Raw genomic sequence first — 20,000 nt, 5'->3', positions numbered from 1 at the left:
TTGGGCCTGGTTAGTACTTGGATGGGAGACTGCCTGGGAATACCAGGTGCTGTAAGCTTTAACTATTGAAAAAATTTTAAAATGAAAGTATTTACATGGCTTTGTTAGCTTTTTTTGCCTTTTCTCCATCATAATTATGACAGTAAAGCAGGAGTTTTCACTCTTTGATATGTGTTCAAGCCCCTTTGGTTTAAAGTTCAAGATTTTGTGCAGAGTTTGCACAGCTGTACATATACTAAAATTGGATCGATACAGAGAAGATTAGCATGGCCCCTGCGAAAGGATGACACTCAAATCCGTGAAGCGTTCCATATTTTGTTCTTTTTTAATTAGACAAAGAGTCACTTGGGACTAGGAAGATGTTGTACCAAGATTAGCATGGAACTTGCAAAAAGATGACACACAAATCAGTGAAGTGCTCCATATTTTCAACTTTTTTTGATTGACAAATAGGAACTAGGGTTCCTTAGGAAAAGGGAGATGCTGTGCCAAATTCCAAATGTTTAGTTTTTTTTTTTTTTTCAAAGCAAAAACACAAGGATGAACTCCATAAGAAGATCAGAAACATGTCCAACTGCATCTGGTGTCAATATATTAATGAAGTTGCTCATGTAGTGGACAATCTCAATCATTTGGTAAGATAAGAAGTACTGAAGCTGCTGTACATTTCTTTAGCTGACTCTAGGCCTGACTCTACACAGACAATTGTGTTTGTGGTTTAGTTTTGAACAACATGCTTGTAAGAGGGTAAACGCAGTCTGTCGCTATCAGGAATGATGAGGTCTAGATGCCCACATATTGGGATTTTGTAGGAGTCAGCACTAGCAAAATGCAGAAGTACAACCTCAGTCTGGGAAGACCACATATTTGAGAATGAAATTTCCCCTGCCAAAAAGCATGAACTATAATGAAATGGCAGAAGATTGCTGTCAGTACCTTAACAGAGACCCAGACAGTGACATCACCACATGGAATAAACACACTGCCTGGAACCACGCCCCTTTCCTGTATTGACCTGCCCACTTTGTGATTCTCCCATGACTCTTGACACCAATCAAATTATTCTTCTTACTTTGCTACACAAACTAACAATACTTTAATCATGCACCTCCACATGTTACCAGCCTCTTGGAAAATACAATTAGGGTAACTAAGCATTTGCTCTCCAAATATTTTATCAAATTTTTACACAATACTCCATACAAGGTCTTGGTGAGCAGAACAATGATATGGTCAGTATTATAAGTGGCAGCTGAGAAGCTGGTTAATGTGCTTGCTACGGCTGCACATATACTAAAATTGGATCGATACAGAGAAGATTAGCATGGCCCCTGCAAAAGTGTGACATGCAAATCCTTAAAGCGTTCCATATTTTGTTCTTTTTTAATTAGAAAAAGAGTCACTTGGGACTAGGAAGATGTTGTACCAAGATTAGCATGGAACTTGCAAAAGGATGACACACAATACAGTGAAGTGCTCCATATTTTCAACTTTTTTTAATTGACAAAAGGGACTAGGGTCCCTTGGAAAAGGGAGATGCTGTGCTAAATTCCAAATGTTCAGTTTTTTTTTTTTCAAAGCAAAAACACAAGAATGAACTCCATAAGAAGAAACATTTCCAACTGCATCCGGTGTCAATGTATTAATGAAGTTGCTCATGTAGTGGACAATCTCAATCATTTGGTATGATAAGAAGAACTGAAGCTGCTGTAGATTTCTTTAGCTGACTCTAGGACTGACTCTACGCAGACAATTGTGTTTGTGGTTTAGTTGTGATTAAAATGCTTGTGAGAGGTTAAAAGCAGTCTGTGGCTCTCAGGAATGATGCAGTCTAGATGCCCACATATTGGGACTTTGTAGGAGTCAGCACTAGCAAATTGCAGAGGTACAAACTCAGTCTGGGAAGACCACCAATTTTAGAATGAAATTTCCCGTTCCAAAAAAGCATGAACTATAATGAAATGGCAGAAGATTGCTGTCAGTACCTTAACAGAGACCAAGACAGTGACATCACCACGTGGAATAAACAAACTGCCTGGAACCACGCCCCTTTCCTGCATTGATCTGCCCACTTTGTGATGTTCCCATGACTCTTGACACCAATCAAATTATTCTTCTTTCTTTGCTACACAAACTAACAATACTTTTATCATGCACCTCCACAAGTTACCAGTCTCTTGAAAAATGCAATTAGGGTAACTAAGCATTTGCTCTCCAAATATTTGATCACATTTTTACACAATACTCCATACAAGGTCTTGGTGAGCAGAACAATGATATGGTCAGTATTATAAGTGGCAGCGGAGGAGCTGGTTGATGTGCTTGCTACGGCTGCACTTATACTAAAATTGGATCGGTACAGAGAAGATTAGCATGGCCCCTGCGAGAGGATGACGCGCAAATCCGTGAAGCGTTCCATATTTTGTTCTTTTTTATTTAGACAAAGAGTCACTTGGGACTAGGAAGATGTTGTACCAAGATTAGCATGGAACTTGCAAAAAGATGACACACAAATCAGTGAAGTGCTCCATATTTTAAACTTTTTTTGATTGACAAATAGGAACTAGGGTTCCTTAGGAAACGGGAGATGCTGTGCCAAATTCCAAATGTTTAGTTTTTTTTTTTTTTTCAAAGCAAAAACACAAGGATGAACTCCATAAGAAGATCAGAAACATGTCCAACTGCATCTGGTGTCAATATATTAATGAAGTTGCTCATGTAGTGGACAATCTCAATCATTTGGTATGATAAGAATTACTGAAGCTGCTGTACATTTCTTTAGCTGACTCTAGGACTGACTCTACACAGACAATTGTGTTTGTGGTTTAGTTGTGAACAACATGCTTGTGAGAGGGTAAACGCAGTCTGTCGCTATCAGGAATGATGCAGTCTAGATGCCCACATATGGGGATTTTGTAGGAGTCAGCACTAGCAAAATGCAGAGGTACAACCTCAGTCTGGGAAGACCACATATTTGAGAATGAAATTTCCCGTGCTAATAAGGCATGAACTATAATGAAATGGCAGAAGATTGCTGCTAGTACCTTAACAGAGACCCAGACAGTGACATCACCACGTGGAATAAACACACTGCCTGGAACCACGCCCCTTTCCTGCATTGACCTGCCCACTTTGTGATGTTCCCATGACTCTTGACACCAATCAAATTATTCATCTTTCTTTGCTACACAAACTGACCACACTTTAATCATGCACTTCCACAAGTTACCAGCCTCTTGCAAAATGCAATTAGGGTAACTAAGCATTTGCTCTCCAAATATTTTATCACATTTTTACACAATTCTCCATACAAGGTCTTGGTGAGCAGAACAATGATATGGTCAGTGTTATAAGTGGCAGCGGAGGAGCTTGTTGATGTGCTTGCTACGGCTGCACATATACTAAAATTGGATCGATACAGAGAAGATTAGCATGGCCCCTGCGAAAGGATGACACGCAAATCCGTGAAGCGTTTTATATTTTGTTCTTTTTTAAATAGACAAAGAGTCACTTGGGACTAGGAAGATGTTTGTACCAAGATTAGCATGGAACTTGTAAAGGGATGACACACAAATCAGTGAAGTGCTCCATATTTTCAACTTTTTTTGATTGACAAATAGGAACTAGGGTTCCTTGGGAAAAGGGAGATGCTGTGCCAAATTCCAAATGTTCAGTTTTTTTTATTTTCAAAGCAAACACACAAGGATGAACTCCATAAAAAGATCAGAAACATTTCCAACTGCAACTGGTGTCAATGTATTGATGAAGTTGCTCATGTAGTGGACAATCTCAATCATTTGGGATGATAAGAAGAACTAAAGCTGCTGTACATTTCTTTAGCTGACTCTAGGCCTGACTCTACGCAGACAATTGTGTTTGTGGTTTAGTTTTGAACAACATGCTAGTGAGAGGGTAAACGAAGTCTGTCGCTATCAGGAATGATGCAGTCTAGATGCCCACATATGGGGATTTTGTAGGAGTCAGCACTAGCAAAATGCAGAGGTCCCACCTCAGTCTGGGAAGACCACATATTTGAGAATTAAATTTCCCCTTCCAAAAAAGCATGAACTATAATGAAATGGCAGAAGATTGCTGTCAGTACCTAAAGTGAAGTGATTGATTGTCACATGTGATACACAGCAGCACAGCACACGATGCACACAGTGAAATTTGTCCTCTGCAATTAACCCATCACCCTGAGTGAGCAGTGGGCGGCCATGACAGGCGCCCGGGGAGCAGTGTGTGGGGACGGTGCTTTGCTCAGTGGCACCTCAGTGGCACCTTGGCGGATCGGGATTCGAACCGGCAACCTTCTGATTACAGGGCCGCTTCCATACTTACCTGGCAGGGGAATACTTACCTGGCAGGGGAGATACCGTGATCAAGAAGGCGGTTCACCCAGGGCGAGGCTCAGCCATTGCACTTCGGCTGTGCTGACCCCTGCGAATTCCCCAAATGTGGGAATCTCGACTGCATAATTTCTGGTAGTGGGGGACTGCGTTCGCGCTCTCCCCTGATTTTATTTGGGGCAGTGGTGGCCTAGCGGTTAAGGAAGCTGCCCCGTAATCAGAAGGTTGCTGGTTCGAATCCCGATCCGCCAAGGTGCCACTGAGGTGCCACTGCGCAAAGCACCGTCCCCACACACTGCTCCCCGGGCGCCTGTCATGGCTGCCCACTGCTCACTCAGGGTGATGGGTTAAATGCAGAGGACAAATTTCACTGTGTGCACCGTGTGCTGTGTATCACATGTGACAATCACTTCACTTCACTTTAACCGCTAGGCCACCACTGCCCAACAGAGACTTAACAGAGACCCAGACAGTGACATCACCACGTGGAATAAACACACTGCCTGGAACCACGCCCCTTTCCGGCATTGACCTGCCCACTTTGTGATGTTCCCATGACTCTTGACACCTATAAAATTATTCTTCTTACTTTGCTACACAAACTGACCACACTTTAATCATGCACCTCCACAAGGTAACAGCCTCTTGGAAAATACAATTAGGGTAACTAAGCATTTGCTCTCCAAATATTTTATCACATTTTTACACAATACTCCATACAAGGTCTTGGTGAGCAGAACAATGATATGGTCAGTATTATAAGTGGCAGCTGAGAAGCTGGTTAATGTGCTTGCTACGGCTGCACATAGACTAAAATTGGATCAATACAGAGAAGATTAGCATGGCCCCTGCGAAAGTATGACACGCAAATCCGTGAAGCGTTCCATATTTTGTTCTTTTTTAATTAGACAAAGAGTCACTTGGGACTAGGAAGTTGTTGTACCAAGATTAGCATGGAACTTGTAAAGGGATGACACACAAATCAGTGAAGTGCTCCATATTTTCAACTTTTTTTGATTGACAAATAGGAACTAGGGTTCCTTGGGAAAAGGGAGATGCTGTGCAAAATTCCAAATGTTCAGTTTTTTTTATTTTCAAAGCAAACACACAGGGATAAAGACCATAAGAAGATCAGAAACTTTTCCAACTGCAACTGGTGTCAATGTATTGATGAAGTTGTTAATGTAGTGGACAATCTCAATCATTTGGTAAGATTAGAAGAACTGAAGCTGCTGTACATTTGTTTAGCTGACTCTAGGCCTGACTCTACACAGACAATTGTGTTTGAGGTTTAGTTTTGAACAACATGCTTGTGAGAGGGTAAACGCAGTCTGCCACTATCAGGAATGATGCAGTCTTGATGCCCACATATGGGGACTTTGTAGGAGTCAGCACTAGCAAAATGCAGAGGTACAACCTCAGTCTGAGAAGACCACATATTTGAAAATGAAAATTCCCCTGCCAAAAAGCATGAACTATAATAAAATGACAGAAGATTGCTGTCAGTACCTTAACAGAGACCCAGACAGTGACATCACCACGTGGAATAAACACACTACTTGGAACCACGCCCCTTTTCTGCATTGACCTGCCCACTTTGTGATGTTCCTATGACTCTTGACACCAATCATAATTATTCTTCTTTCTTTGCTACACAAACTGACCATACTTTAATCATGCACCTCCACGAGTTACCAGCCTCTTGGAAAATGCAATTAGTAACTAAGCATTTGCTTTCCAAATAATTTATCACATTTTTACACAATACTCCATACAAGGTCTTGGTGAGCAGAACAATGATATGGTCAGTATTATAAGTGGCAGCTGAGAAGCAGGTTAATGTGCTTGCTACGGCTGCACATATACTAAAATTGGATCGATACAGAGAAGATTAGCATGGCCCCTGCGAAAGGATGACACGCAAATCCGTGAAGCGTTCCATATTTCGTTCTTTTTTAATTAGACAAAGAGTCACTTGGGACTAGGAAGATGTTGTACCAAGATTAGCATGGAACTTGCAAAAGGATGACACAAAAATCAGTGAAGTGCTCCATATTTTCAACTTTTTTTTATTGACAAATAGGAACTAGGGTTCCTTAGGAAAAGGGAGATGCTGTGCCAAATTCTAAATGTTTATTTTATTTTCAAAGCAAACACACAGGGATGAATACCATAAGAAGATCAGAAACATATCCAACTGCAACTGGTGTCAAGGTATTAATGAAGTTGCTCATGTAGTGGACAATCTCAATCATTTCGTATGATAAGAAGAACTGAAGCTGCTGTACATTTCTTTAGCTGACTCTAAGACTGACTCTACACAGACAATTCTGTTTGAGGTTTAGTTGTGAACAAAATGCTGTTGAGAGGGTAAACTAAGTCAGCCGCTATCAGGAATGATGCAGTCTAGATGCCCACATATGGGGACTTTGTAGGAGTCAGCACTAGCAAAATGCAGAGGTCCCACCTCAGTCTGGGAAGACCACATATTTGAGAATTAAATTTCCCCTGCCAAAAAAGCATGAACTATAATGAAATGGAAGAAGATTGCTGCCAGTACCTTAACAGAGACCCAGACAGTGACATCACCACGTGGAATACACACACTGCCTGGAACCACGCCCCTTTCCTGCATTGACCTGCCCACTTTGTGATGTTCCTATGACTCTTGACACCAATCATAATTATTCTTCTTTCTTTGCTACACAAACTGACCATACTTTAATCATGCACCTCCACAAGTTACCAGCCTCTTGGAGAATGCAATTAGGGTAACTAAGCATTTGCTCTCCAAATAATTTATCACATTTTTACACAATACTCCATACAAGGTCTTGGTGAGCAGAACAATGATATGGTCAGTATTATAAGTGGCACCTGAGAAGCTGGTTAATGTGCTTGCTACGGCTGCACATATACTAAAATTGGATCGATACAGAGAAGATTAGCATGGCCCCTGCGAAAGGATGACACGCGAATCCGTGAAGCGTTCCATATTTTGTTCTTTTTTAATTAGAAAAAGAGTCACTTGGGACTAGGAAGATGTTGTACCAAGATTAGCATGGAACTTGCAAAAGGATGACCCACAAATCAGTGAAGTGCTCCATATTTTCAACTTTTTTTGATTGACAAATAGGAAATAGGGTTCCTTAGGAAAAGGGAGATGCTGTGACAAATTCCAAATGCTTATTTTCAAAGCAAACACACAGGGATAAAGACCATAAGAAGATCAGAAACTTTTCCAACTGCAACTGGTGTCAATGTATTGATGAAGTTGTTCATGTAGTAGACAATCTCAATCATTTGGTATGATTAGAAGAACTGAAGCTGCTGTACATTTCTTTAGCTGACTCTAGGCCTGACTCTACACAGACAATTGTGTTTGAGGTTTAGTTTTGAACAACATGCTTGTGAGAGGGTAAACGCAGTCTGCCACTATCAGGAATGATGCAGTCTTGATGCCCACATATGAGGACTTTGTAGGAGTCACCACTAGCAAAATGCAGAGGTACAACCTCAGTCTGAGAAGACCACATATTTGAGAATGAAAATTCCCCTTCCAAAAAAGCATGAACTATTATGAAATGGCAGAAGATTGCTGTCAGTACCTTAACAGAGACCCAGACAGTGACATCACCACGAGGAATAAACAAACTGCCTGGAACCACGCCCCTTTCCTGCATTGACCTGCCCACTTTGTGATGTTCCCATGACTCTTGACACCAATCAAATTATTCATCTTTCTTTGCTACACAAACTGACCACTACTTTAATCATGCACCTCCACAAGTTACCAGCCTCTTGCAAAATGCAATTAGGGTAACTAAGCATTTGCTCTCCAAATATTTTATCACATTTTTTATCACATACAAGGTCTTGGTGAGCAGAACAATGATATGGTCAGTATTATAAGTGGCAGCTGAGTAGCTGGTTAATGTGCTTGCTACGGCTGCACATATACTAAAATTGGATCGATACAGAGAAGATTAGCATGGCCCCTGCAAAAGTGTGACATGCAAATCCTTAAAGCGTTCCATATTTTGTTCTTTTTTAATTAGAAAAAGAGTCACTTGGGACTAGGAAGATGTTGTACCAAGATTAGCATGGAACTTGCAAAAGGATGACACACAATACAGTGAAGTGCTCCATATTTGCAACTTTTTTTAATTGACAAAAGGGACTAGGGTCCCTTGGAAAAGGGAGATGCTGTGCTAAATTCCAAATGTTCAGTTTTTTATTTTTCAAAGCAAAAACACAAGAATGAACTCCATAAGAAGAAACATTTCCAACTGCATCCGGTGTCAATGTATTAATGAAGTTGCTCATGTAGCGGACAATCTCAATCATTTGGTAAGATTAGAAGATCTGAAGCTGCTGTACATTTCTTTAGCTGACTCTAGGCCTGACTCTACGCAGACAATTGTGTTTGTGGTTTAGTTGTGATTAAAATGCTTGTGAGAGGTTAAACGCAGTCTGTGGCTCTCAGGAATGATGCAGTCTAGATGCCCACATATGGGGACTTTGTAGGAGTCAGCACTAGCAAATTGCAGAGGTACAAACTCAGTCTGGGAAGACCACCAATTTTAGAATGAAATTTCCCCTGCCAAAAGAGCATGAACTATAATGAAATGGCAGAAGATTGCTGTCAGTACCTTAACAGAGACCCAGACAGTGACATCACCACGTGGAATAAACAAACTGCCTGGAACCACGCCCCTTTCCTGCATTGACCTGCCCACTTCATGATGTTCCTATGACTCTTGACACCAATCAAATTATTCTTCTTACTTTGCTACACAAACTAAGAATACTTTAATCATGCACCTCCACAAGTTACCAGCCTCTTGGAAAATGCAATTAGGGTAACTAAGCATTTGCTCTCCAAATATTTTATCACATTTTTACACAATACTCCATACAAGGTCTTGGTGAGCAGAACAATGATATGGTCAGTATTATAAGTGGCAGCTGAGAAGCTTGTTGATGTGCTTGCTGCGGCTGCACATATACTAAAATTGGATCGATACAGAGAAGATTAGCATGGCCCCTGCAAAATTGTGACATGCAAATCCTCAAAGCGTTCTATATTTTGTTCTTTTTTAATTAGACAAAGAGTCACTTGGGACTAGGAAGATGTTGTACCAAGATTAGCATGGAACTTGTAAAGGGATGGCACACAAATCAGTGAAGTGCTCCATATTTTCAACTTTTTTTGATTGACAAATAGGAACTAGGGTTCCTTGGGAAAAGGGAGATGCTGTGCCAAATTCCAAATGTTCAGTTTTTTTTATTTTCAAAGCAAACACACAGGGATGAACTCCATAAGAAGATCAGAAACATTTCCAACTGCAACTGGTGTCAAGGTATTAATGAAGTTGGTCATGTAGTGGACAATCTCAATCATTTGGTATGATAAGAAGAACTGAAGCTGCTGTAGATTTCTTTAGCTGACTCTAGGACGTACTCTACGCAGACAATTGTGTTTGTGGTTTAGTTTTGAACAACATGCTAGTGAGAAGTCTGTCGCTATCAGGAATGATGCAGTCTAGATGCCCACATATGGGGATTTTGTAGGAGTCAAAACTAGCAAAATGCAGAGGTACAACCTCAGTCTGTGAAGACCACATAATTGAGAATGAAATTTCCCCTTCGAAAAAAGCATGAACAATAATGAAATGGCAGAAGATTGCTGCCAGTAGCTTAACAGAGACCCAGACAGTGACATCACCACGTGGAATAAACAAACTGCCTGGAACCACACCCCTTTCCTGCATTGACCTGCCCACTTTGTGATGTTCCCTTGACTCTTGACACCAATCAAATTATTCTTCTTTCTTTGCTACACAAACTAACAATACTTTTATCATGCACCTCCACAAGTTACCAGTCTCTTGAAAAATGCAATTAGGGTAACTAAGCATTTGCTCTCCAAATATTTGATCACATTTTTACACAATACTCCATACAAGGTCTGGGTGAGCAGAACAATGATATGGTCAGTATTATAAGTGGCAGCTGAGAAGCTGGTTGATGTGCTTGCTACGGCTGCACATATACTAAAATTGGATCGATACAGAGAAGATTAGCATGGCCCCTGCGAAAGGATGACACGCAAATCCGTGAAGCGTTCCATATTTTGTTCTTTTTTAATTAGACAAAGAGTCACTTGGGACTAGGAAGATGTTGTACCAAGATTAGCATGGAACTTGTAAAGGGATGACACACAAATCAGTGAAGTGCTCCATATTTTCAACTTTTTTTGATTGACAAATAGGAACTAGGGTTCCTTGGGAAAAGGAAGATGCTGTGCCAAATTCTAAATGTTCAGTTTATTTTATTTTCAAAGCAAACACACAAAGATGAACTCCATAAGAAGGTCAGAAACATATCCAACTGCAACTGGTGTCAAGGTATTAATGAAGTTGCTCATGTAGTGGACAATCTCAATCATTTCGTATGATAAGAAGAACTGAAGCTGCTGTAGATTTCTTTAGCTGACTCTAGGCCTGACTCTACACAGACAATTGTGTTTGTGGTTTAGTTGTGAACAACATGCTTGTAAGAGGGTAAACGCAGTCTGCCGCTATCAGGAATGATGCAGTCTAGATGCCCACATATGGGGACTTTGTAGGAGTCAGCACTAGAAAAATGCAGAGGTACAACCTCAGTCTGGGAAGACCACATATTTGAGAATGAAATTTCTCCTGCCAAAAAAGCATGAACGATAATAAAATGGCAGAAGATGGCTGTCAGTACCTTAACAGAGACCCAGACAGTGACATCACCACGTGGAATAAACACACTGCCTGGAACCACGCCCCTGTCCTGCATTGACCTGCCCACTTTGTGATGTTCCCATGACTCTTGACACCAATCAAATTATTCATCTTTCTTTGCTACACAAACTGACCACACTTTAATCATGCACCTCTACAAGTTAACAGCCTCTTGGAAAATGCAATTAGGGTAACTAATCATTTGCTCTCCAAATATTTTATCACATTTTTACACAATTCTCCATGCAAGGTCTTGGTGAGCAGAACAATGATATGGTCAGTATTATAAGTGGCAGCGGAGGAGCTGGTTGATGTGCTTGCTACGGCTGCACATATACTAAAATTGGATCGATACAGAGAAGATTAGCATGGCCCCTGCGAAAGGATGACACGCAAATCCGTGAAGTGTTCCATATTTTGTTCTTTTTTAATTAGACAAAGAGTCACTTGGGACTAGGAAGATGTTGTACCAAGATTAGCATGGAACTTGTAAAGGGATGACACACAAATCAGTGAAGTGCTCCATATTTTCAACTTTCTTTGATTGACAAATAGGAACTAGGGTTCCTTAGGAAAAGGGAGATGCTGTGCCAAATTCCAAATGTTTCGTTTTTTTTTTTTTTTCAAAGCAAAAACACAAGGATGAACTCCATAAGAAGATCAGAAACATTTCCAACTGCATCTGGTGTCAAGGTATTAATGAAGTTGCTCATGTAGTGGACAATCTCAATCATTTGGTATTATAAGAAGAACTGAAGCTGCTGTACATTTCTTTAGCTGACTCTAGGCCTGACTCTACACAGAAAATTGTGTTTGAGGTTTAGTTTTGAACAACATCCTTGTGAGAGGGTAAATGCAGTCTGCCGCTATCAGGAATGATGCAGTCTAGATGCCCACATATGGGGAATTTGTAGGAGTCAGCACTAGCAAAATGCAGAGGTCCCACCTCAGTCTGGGAAGACCACATATTTGAGAATGAAATTTCCCCTTCCAAAAAAGCATGAACTATAATGAAATGGCAGAAGATTGCTGCCAGTACCTTAACAGAGACCCAGACAGTGACATCACCATGTGGAATAAACACACTATCTGGAACCACGCCCCTTTCCTGCATTGACCTGCCCACTTTGTGATGTTCCCATGACTCTTGACACCAATCAAATTATTCATCTTTCTTTGCTACACAAACTGACCACACTTTAATCATGCACCTCCACAAGTTACCAGCCTCTTGCAAAATGCAATTAGGGTAACTAAGCATTTGCTCTCCAAATATTTTATCACATTTTTTATCACATACAAGGTCTTGGTGAGCAGAACAATGATATGGTCAGTATTATAAGTGGCAGCGGAGGAGCTTGTTGATGTGCTTGCTACGGCTGCACATATACTAAAATTGGATCGATACAGAGAAGATTAGCATGGCCCCTGCGAAAGGATGACACGCAAATCCGTGAAGTGTTCCATATTTTGTTCTTTTTTAATTAGACAAAGAGTCACTTGGGACTAGGAAGATGTTGTACCAAGATTAGCATGGAACTTGTAAAGGGATGACACACAAATCAGTGAAGTGCTCCATATTTTCAACTTTCTTTGATTGACAAATAGGAACTAGGGTTCCTTAGGAAAAGGGAGATGCTGTGCCAAATTCCAAATGTTTCGTTTTTTTTTTTTTCAAAGCAAAAACACAAGGATGAACTCCATAAGAAGATCAGAAACATTTCCAACTGCATCTGGTGTCAAGGTATTAATGAAGTTGCTCATGTAGTGGACAATCTCAATCATTTGGTATTATAAGAAGAACTGAAGCTGCTGTACAATTCTTTAGCTGACTCTAGGCCTGACTCTACACAGAAAATTGTGTTTGAGGTTTAGTTTTGAACAACATCCTTGTGAGAGGGTAAATGCAGTCTGCCGCTATCAGGAATGATGCAGTCTAGATGCCCACATATGGGGAATTTGTAGGAGTCAGCACTAGCAAAATGCAGAGGTCCCACCTCAGTCTGGGAAGACCACATATTTGAGAATGAAATTTCCCCTTCCAAAAAAGCATGAACTATAATGAAATGGCAGAAGATTGCTGCCAGTACCTTAACAGAGACCCAGACAGTGACATCACCACGTGGAATAAACACACTATCTGGAACCACGCCCCTTTCCTGCATTGACCTGCCCACTTTGTGATGTTCCCATGACTCTTGACACCAATCAAATTATTCATCTTTCTTTGCTACACAAACTGACCACACTTTAATCATGCACCTCCACAAGTTACCAGCCTCTTGGAAAATGCAATTAGGGTAACTAAGCATTTGCTCTCCAAATATTTTATCACATTTTTACACAATACTCCATACAAGGTCTTGGTGAGCAGAACAATGATATGGTCAGTATTATAAGTGGCAGCTGAGAAGCTTGTTGATGTTCTTGCTACGGCTGCACATATACTAAAATTGGATTGATACAGAGAAGATTAGCATGGCCCCTGCGAAAGGATGACACGCAAATCCGTGAAGCGTTCCATATTTTGTTCTTTTTTAATTAGAAAAAGAGTCACTTGGGACTAGGAAGATGTTGTACCAAGATTAGCATGGAACTTGCAAAAGGATGACAAACAATACAGTGAAGTGCTCCATATTTGCAACTTTTTTTAATTGACAAAAGGGACTAGGGTCCCTTGGAAAAGGGAGATGCTGTGCTAAATTCCAATTGTTCAGTTTTTTATTTTTCAAAGCAAAAACACAAGAATGAACTCCATAAGAAGAAACATTTCCAACTGCATCCGGTGTCAATGTATTAATGAAGTTGCTCATGTAGCGGACAATCTCAATCATTTGGTAAGATTAGAAGATCTGAAGCTGCTGTACATTTCTTTAGCTGACTCTAGGACTGACTCTACGCAGACAATTGTGTTTGTGGTTTAGTTGTGATTAAAATGCTTGTGAGAGGTTAAACGCAGTCTGTGGCTCTCAGGAATGATGCAGTCTAGATGACCACATATTGGGACTTTGTAGGAGTCAGCACTAGCAAATTGCAGAGGTACAAACTCAGTCTGGGAAGACCACCAATTTTAGAATGAAATTTCCCCTGCCAAAAAAGCATGAACTATAATGAAATGGCAGAAGATTGCTGTCAGTACCTTAACAGAGACCCAGACAGTGACATCACCACGTGGAATAAACACACTGCCTGGAACCACGCCCCTTTCCTGCATTGACCTGCCCACTTCATGATGTTCCTATGACTCTTGACACCAATCAAATTATTCTTCTTACTTTGCTACACAAACTGACCACACTTTAATCATGCACCTCCACAAGTTACCAGCCTCTTGCAAAATGCAATTAGGGTAACTAAGCATTTGCTCTCCAAATATTTTATCACATTTTTACACAATACTCCATACAAGGTCTTGGTGAGCAGAACAATGATATGGTCAGTATTATAAGTGGCAGCTGAGAAGCTTGTTGATGTGCTTGTTACGGCTGCACATATACTAAAATTGGATCGATACAGAGAAGATTAGCATGGCCCCTGCAAAATTGTGACATGCAAATCCTCAAAGCGTTCTATATTTTGTTCTTTTTTAATTAGACAAAGAGTCACTTGGGACTAGGAAGAGGTTGTACCAAGATTAGCATGGAACTTGTAAAGGGATGACACACAAATCAGTGAAGTGCTCCATATTTTCAACTTTTTTTGATTGACAAATAGGAACTAGGGTTCCTTGGGAAAAGGGAGATGCTGTGCCAAATTCCAAATGTTCAGTTTTTTTTATTTTCAAAGCAAACACACAGGGATGAACTCCATAAGAAGATCAGAAACATTTCCAACTGCAACTGGAGTCAAGGTATTAATGAAGTTGCTCATGTAGGGGACAATCTCAATCATTTGGTATGATAAGAAGAACTGAAGCTGCTGTAGATTTCTTTAGCTGACTCTAGGACGTACTCTACGCAGACAATTGTGTTTGTGGTTTAGTTTTGAACAACATGCTAGTGAGAGGGTAAACGAAGTCTGTCGCTATCAGGAATGATGCAGTCTAGATGCCCACATATGGGGATTTTGTAGGAGTCAAAACTAGCAAAATGCAGAGGTACAACCTCAGTCTGTGAAGACCACATAATTGAGAATGAAATTTCCCCTTCGAAAAAAGCATGAACAATAATGAAATGGCAGAAGATTGCTGCCAGTAGCTTAACAGAGACCCAGACAGTGACATCACCACGTGGAATAAACAAACTGCCTGGAACCACGCCCCTTTCCTGCATTGACCTGCCCACTTTGTGATGTTCCCATGACTCTTGACACTAATCAAATTATTCATCTTTCTTTGCTACACAAACTGACCACACTTTAATCATGCACCTCCACAAGTTACCAGCCTCTTGCAAAATGCAATTAGGGTAACTAAGCATTTGCTCTCCAAATATTTTATCACATTTTTTATCACATACAAGGTCTTGGTGAGCAGAACAATGATATGGTCAGTATTATAAGTGGCAGCTGAGAAGCTGGTTAATGTACTTGCTACGGCTGCACATATACTAAAATTGGATCGATACAGAGAAGATTAGCATGGCCCCTGCAAAAGTGTGACATGCAAATCCTTAAAGCGTTCCATATTTTGTTCTTTTTAATTAGAAAAAGAGTCACTTGGGACTAGGAAGATGTTGTACCAAGATTAGCATGGAACTTGCAAAAGGATGACACACAATACAGTGAAGTGCTCCATATTTTCAACTTTTTTTAATTGACAAAAGGGACTAGGGTCCCTTGGAAAAGGGAGATGCTGTGCTAAATTCCAAATGTTCAGTTTTTTATTTTTCAAAGCAAAAACACAAGAATGAACTCCATAAGAAGAAACATTTCCAACTGCATCCGGTGTCAATGTATTAATGAAGTTGCTCATGTAGCGGACAATCTCAATCATTTGGTAAGATTAGAAGATCTGAAGCTGCTGTACATTTCTTTAGCTGACTCTAGGACTGACTCTACGCAGACAATTGTGTTTGTGGTTTAGTTGTGATTAAAATGCTTGTGAGAGGTTAAACGCAGTCTGTGGCTCTCAGGAATGATGCAGTCTAGATGCCCACATATTGGGACTTTGTAGGAGTCAGCACTAGCAAATTGCAGAGGTACAAACTCAGTCTGGGAAGACCACCAATTTTAGAATGAAATTTCCCCTGCCAAAAAAGCATGAACTATAATGAAATGGCAGAAGATTGCTGTCAGTACCTTAACAGAGACCCAGACAGTGACATCACCACGTGGAATAAACAAACTGCCTGGAACCACGCCCCTTTCCTGCATTGACCTGCCCACTTTGTGATGTTCCCATGACTCTTGACACTAATCAAATTATTCATCTTTCTTTGCTACACAAACTGACCACACTTTAATCATGCACCTCCACAAGTTACCAGCCTCTTGCAAAATGCAATTAGGGTAACTAAGCATTTGCTCTCCAAATATTTTATCACATTTTTTATCACATACAAGGTCTTGGTGAGCAGAACAATGATATGGTCAGTATTATAAGTGGCAGCTGAGAAGCTTGTTGATGTGCTTGCTACGGCTGCACATATACTAAAATTGGATCGATACAGAGAAGATTAGCATGGCCCCTGCGAAAGGATGACACGCAAATCTGTGAAGCGTTCCATATTTTGTTCTTTTTTATTTAGACAAAGAGTCACTTGGGACTAGGAAGATGTTGTACCAAGATTAGCATGGAACTTGCAAAAAGATGACACACAAATCAGTGAAGTGCTCCGTATTTTCAACTTTTTTTGATTGATAAATAGGAACTAGGGTTCCTTGGGAAAAGGGAGATGCTGTACCAAATTCCAAATGTTCAGTTTTTTTTATTTTCAAAGCAAAAACACAAGGATAAAGACCATAAGAAGATCAGAAACATATCCAACTGCATCTGGTGTCAATATATTAATGAAGTTGCTCATGTAGTGGACAATCTCAATCATTTGGTATGATTAGAAGATCTGAAGCTGCTGTACATTTCTTTAGCTGACTCTAGGACTGACTCTACACAGACAATTGTGTTTGTGGTTTAGTTTTGAACAACATGCTTGTGAGAGGGTAAACGCAGTCTGCCGCTATCAGGAATGATGCAGTCTAGATGCCCACATATGGGGACTTTGTAGGAGTCAGCACTAGCAAAATGCAGAGGTTTAACCACAGTCTGGGAAGACCACATATTTGAGAATGAAATTTCCCCTTCCAAAAAAGCATGAACTATAATGAAATGGCAGAAGATTGCTGTCAGTACCTTAACAGAGACCCAGACAGTGACATCACCACGTGATAAACACACTACTTGGAACCACGCCCCTTTTCTGCATTGACCTGCCCACTTTGTGATGTTCCTATGACTCTTGACACCAATCAAATTATTCTTCTTTCTTTGCTACACAAACTGACCATACTTTAATCATGCACCTCCACGAGTTACCAGCCTCTTGGAAAATGCAATTAGTAACTAAGCATTTGCTCTCCAAATAATTTATCACTTTTTTTACACAATACTCCATACAAGGTCTTGGTGAGCAGAACAATGATATGGTCAGTATTATAAGTGGCAGCTGAGAAGCTGGTTAATGTGCTTGCTACGGCTGCACATATACTAAAATTGGATCGATACAGAGAAGATTAGCATGGCCCCTGCGAAAGGATGACACGCAAATCCGTGAAGCGTTCCATATTTAGTTCTTTTTTAATTAGACAAAGAGTCACTTGGGACTAGGAAGATGTTGTGTACCAAGATTAGCATGGAACTTGCAAAAGGATGACCCACAAATCAGTGAAGTGCTCCATATTTTCAACTTTTTTTGATTGACAAATAGGAACTAGGGTTTCTTTAGGAAAAGGGAGATGCTGTGCAAAATTCCAAATGTTCAGTTTTTTGTTTTTTTCAAAGCAAACACACAAGAATGAACTCCATAAGAAGATCAGAAACATTTCCAACTGCATCTGGTGTCAATGTATTAATGAAGTTGCTCATGTAGTGGACAATCTCAATCATTTGGTATGATAAGAAGAACTGAAGCTACTGTACATTTCTTTAGCTGACTCTAGGCCTGACTCTACACAGACAATTGTGTTTGAGGTTTAGTTGTGAACAACATGCTTGTGAGAGGGTAAACGCAGTCTGCCGCTATCAGGAATGATGCAGTCTAGATGCCCACATATGAGGACTTTGTAGGAGTCAGCACTAGCAAAATGCAGAGGTACAAACTCAGTCTGGGAAGACCACCAATTTTAGAATGAAATTTCCCCTTCCAAAAAAGCATGAACTATAATGAAATGGCAGAAGATTGCTGCCAGTACCTTAACAGAGACCCAGACAGTGACATCACCACGTGGAATAAACACACTATCTGGAACCACGCCCCTTTCCTGCATTGACCTGCCCACTTTGTGATGTTCCCATGACTCTTGACACCAATCAAATTATTCTTCTTTCTTTTCTACACAAACTAACAGTACTTTTATCATGCACCTCCACAAGTTACCAGTCTCTTGAAAAATGCAATAAGGGTAACTAAGCATTTGCTCTCCAAATATTTGATCACATTTTTACACAATACTCCATACAAGGTCTTGGTGAGCAGAACAATGATATGGTCAGTATTATAAGTGGCAGCTGAGAAGCTTGTTGATGTGCTTGCTACGGCTGCACATATACTAAAATTGGATCGATACAGAGAAGATTAGCATGGCCCCTGCGAAAGGATGACACGCAAATCCGTGAAGCGTTCCATATTTTGTTCTTTTTTAATTAGACAAAGAGTCACTTGGGACTAGGAAGATGTTGTACCAAGATTAGCATGGAACTTGCAAAAGATGACACACAAATCAGTGAAGTGCTCCATATTTTCAACTTTTTTTGATTGACAAATAGGAACTAGGGTTCCTTAGGAAAAGGGAGATGCTGTGCCAAATTCCAAATGTTTCGTTTTTTTTTTTTTTTCAAAGCAAAAACACAAGGATGAACTCCATAAGAAGATCAGAAACATGTTCAACTGCATCTGGTGTCAATGTATTAATGAAGTTGCTCATGTAGTGGACAATCTCAATCATTTGGTATGATAAGAAGAACTGAAGCTGCTGTAGGGTTAGGGTTAGGGTTAGGGTTAGGTTTAGGAAATCAGGTGGAGCAGGATTCAAAAAAAATCCTGCACCGTCCAGAGTCCCCGCCCCCCCCCAAAAAAAACAGAAGGGGGGCAGGAACCCCGTTATGCACGGGCCTAGCATCCATCCCGCCCCTGGGTCACCCCTGACCCCAAGTCCAACACACACCAAAAGTCATTCACCGCCACCACTAGGTTGCTAGACAGCAAAGCCAATCCCATTGTTTGTACAATTAGGGTTTAAATTAGAATTTGATAAAAGGGTCAGGGTTAAGTTTAGGCATTAAGTGGCGTAAGTTAAATATGTAATTAAGTTAAGGGTTAAGGTTAGGGTAAAGGTTAGGTTTAGGAGTAAAGTATTTTAGGGTTTAAGTTTAGATATGAGTAGGGGTAAGTATTTAATTATAGGTTAGGGTTAAGTTAAGAGTGTAGGGTTAGATAAAGTTTCTAATGCAGTGAAATTTAATTAATCAATTTCATTAAGTCCCCAAGGGTGGTTAATCCCATTGTTTGTACAATTAGGGTTTAAGTTTGAATTTGATGAAAGGGTCAGGGTTAAGTTTAGGCATTAAGTGGGAGTAAATATGTAGTTAAGTTAAGGGTTAAGGTTAGGGTTAGGGTTAGGGTTAGGGTTAGGGTTAGGGTTAGGGTTAGGGTTAGGGTTAGGGTTCGGGTTAGGGTTAGGTTAGGGTTAGGGGTAGGGTTAGGGTTAGGGTTAGGGTTAG

The 20,000-nt window shown here is 40.4% G+C and overlaps 24 non-coding genes across 24 annotated transcripts in view; 20 read left to right on the top strand and 4 right to left on the bottom strand.

Annotated features, from left to right (window-relative positions):
* LOC114773452 (5S ribosomal RNA) overlaps positions 1-58 on the top strand; it is a 119-nt gene extending 61 nt beyond the window's left edge. Inside the window, exon 1 of the ribosomal RNA XR_003744360.1 lies at positions 1-58. This exon is cut by the window's left edge and continues 61 nt beyond it. This is a non-coding gene — a ribosomal RNA (5S ribosomal RNA).
* A 156-nt stretch (positions 59-214) lies between these two features.
* LOC114773486 (U6 spliceosomal RNA) lies at positions 215-318 on the top strand. The gene has a single exon (XR_003744393.1). It is a non-coding gene; the product is annotated as a U6 spliceosomal RNA (small nuclear RNA).
* Positions 319-1,269: 951 nt separating this feature from the next.
* LOC114773496 (U6 spliceosomal RNA) lies at positions 1,270-1,376 on the top strand. Its single transcript, XR_003744402.1, has one exon. It is a non-coding gene; the product is annotated as a U6 spliceosomal RNA (small nuclear RNA).
* Positions 1,377-2,318: 942 nt separating this feature from the next.
* Positions 2,319-2,425, top strand: LOC114773493 (U6 spliceosomal RNA). The gene has a single exon (XR_003744399.1). It is a non-coding gene; the product is annotated as a U6 spliceosomal RNA (small nuclear RNA).
* Positions 2,426-3,377: 952 nt separating this feature from the next.
* On the top strand, positions 3,378-3,484 carry LOC114773480 (U6 spliceosomal RNA). The gene has a single exon (XR_003744387.1). It is a non-coding gene; the product is annotated as a U6 spliceosomal RNA (small nuclear RNA).
* Positions 3,485-4,352: 868 nt separating this feature from the next.
* On the top strand, positions 4,353-4,516 carry LOC114773457 (U1 spliceosomal RNA). Its single transcript, XR_003744365.1, has one exon. It is a non-coding gene; the product is annotated as a U1 spliceosomal RNA (small nuclear RNA).
* A 619-nt stretch (positions 4,517-5,135) lies between these two features.
* On the top strand, positions 5,136-5,242 carry LOC114773492 (U6 spliceosomal RNA). The gene has a single exon (XR_003744398.1). It is a non-coding gene; the product is annotated as a U6 spliceosomal RNA (small nuclear RNA).
* Positions 5,243-5,662: 420 nt separating this feature from the next.
* LOC114773467 (U1 spliceosomal RNA) lies at positions 5,663-5,821 on the bottom strand. The gene has a single exon (XR_003744374.1). It is a non-coding gene; the product is annotated as a U1 spliceosomal RNA (small nuclear RNA).
* Positions 5,822-6,190: 369 nt separating this feature from the next.
* Positions 6,191-6,297, top strand: LOC114773487 (U6 spliceosomal RNA). The gene has a single exon (XR_003744394.1). It is a non-coding gene; the product is annotated as a U6 spliceosomal RNA (small nuclear RNA).
* Positions 6,298-6,716: 419 nt separating this feature from the next.
* LOC114773469 (U1 spliceosomal RNA) lies at positions 6,717-6,872 on the bottom strand. The gene has a single exon (XR_003744376.1). It is a non-coding gene; the product is annotated as a U1 spliceosomal RNA (small nuclear RNA).
* A 371-nt stretch (positions 6,873-7,243) lies between these two features.
* Positions 7,244-7,350, top strand: LOC114773478 (U6 spliceosomal RNA). Its single transcript, XR_003744385.1, has one exon. It is a non-coding gene; the product is annotated as a U6 spliceosomal RNA (small nuclear RNA).
* Positions 7,351-8,285: 935 nt separating this feature from the next.
* LOC114773495 (U6 spliceosomal RNA) lies at positions 8,286-8,392 on the top strand. The gene has a single exon (XR_003744401.1). It is a non-coding gene; the product is annotated as a U6 spliceosomal RNA (small nuclear RNA).
* A 942-nt stretch (positions 8,393-9,334) lies between these two features.
* Positions 9,335-9,441, top strand: LOC114773499 (U6 spliceosomal RNA). The gene has a single exon (XR_003744405.1). It is a non-coding gene; the product is annotated as a U6 spliceosomal RNA (small nuclear RNA).
* A 940-nt stretch (positions 9,442-10,381) lies between these two features.
* Positions 10,382-10,488, top strand: LOC114773475 (U6 spliceosomal RNA). Its single transcript, XR_003744382.1, has one exon. It is a non-coding gene; the product is annotated as a U6 spliceosomal RNA (small nuclear RNA).
* Positions 10,489-10,904: 416 nt separating this feature from the next.
* On the bottom strand, positions 10,905-11,068 carry LOC114773464 (U1 spliceosomal RNA). The gene has a single exon (XR_003744372.1). It is a non-coding gene; the product is annotated as a U1 spliceosomal RNA (small nuclear RNA).
* A 370-nt stretch (positions 11,069-11,438) lies between these two features.
* LOC114773472 (U6 spliceosomal RNA) lies at positions 11,439-11,545 on the top strand. The gene has a single exon (XR_003744379.1). It is a non-coding gene; the product is annotated as a U6 spliceosomal RNA (small nuclear RNA).
* Positions 11,546-12,491: 946 nt separating this feature from the next.
* On the top strand, positions 12,492-12,598 carry LOC114773470 (U6 spliceosomal RNA). Its single transcript, XR_003744377.1, has one exon. It is a non-coding gene; the product is annotated as a U6 spliceosomal RNA (small nuclear RNA).
* Positions 12,599-13,548: 950 nt separating this feature from the next.
* Positions 13,549-13,655, top strand: LOC114773490 (U6 spliceosomal RNA). The gene has a single exon (XR_003744397.1). It is a non-coding gene; the product is annotated as a U6 spliceosomal RNA (small nuclear RNA).
* A 942-nt stretch (positions 13,656-14,597) lies between these two features.
* LOC114773498 (U6 spliceosomal RNA) lies at positions 14,598-14,704 on the top strand. Its single transcript, XR_003744404.1, has one exon. It is a non-coding gene; the product is annotated as a U6 spliceosomal RNA (small nuclear RNA).
* A 944-nt stretch (positions 14,705-15,648) lies between these two features.
* Positions 15,649-15,755, top strand: LOC114773497 (U6 spliceosomal RNA). Its single transcript, XR_003744403.1, has one exon. It is a non-coding gene; the product is annotated as a U6 spliceosomal RNA (small nuclear RNA).
* Positions 15,756-16,690: 935 nt separating this feature from the next.
* LOC114773477 (U6 spliceosomal RNA) lies at positions 16,691-16,797 on the top strand. The gene has a single exon (XR_003744384.1). It is a non-coding gene; the product is annotated as a U6 spliceosomal RNA (small nuclear RNA).
* Positions 16,798-17,217: 420 nt separating this feature from the next.
* LOC114773462 (U1 spliceosomal RNA) lies at positions 17,218-17,377 on the bottom strand. Its single transcript, XR_003744370.1, has one exon. It is a non-coding gene; the product is annotated as a U1 spliceosomal RNA (small nuclear RNA).
* A 367-nt stretch (positions 17,378-17,744) lies between these two features.
* Positions 17,745-17,851, top strand: LOC114773484 (U6 spliceosomal RNA). The gene has a single exon (XR_003744391.1). It is a non-coding gene; the product is annotated as a U6 spliceosomal RNA (small nuclear RNA).
* Positions 17,852-18,805: 954 nt separating this feature from the next.
* LOC114773474 (U6 spliceosomal RNA) lies at positions 18,806-18,912 on the top strand. Its single transcript, XR_003744381.1, has one exon. It is a non-coding gene; the product is annotated as a U6 spliceosomal RNA (small nuclear RNA).
* The last annotated feature ends 1,088 nt before the right edge of the window (positions 18,913-20,000 follow it).

This window comes from Denticeps clupeoides, unplaced genomic scaffold (assembly GCF_900700375.1).
Source record: "Denticeps clupeoides unplaced genomic scaffold, fDenClu1.1, whole genome shotgun sequence".
Taxonomy (NCBI): Eukaryota; Metazoa; Chordata; class Actinopteri; order Clupeiformes; family Denticipitidae; genus Denticeps; species Denticeps clupeoides.
The sequence above is the reverse complement of the archived record's forward strand: the minus strand, read 5'-3'. Positions and strand labels throughout refer to the sequence as shown.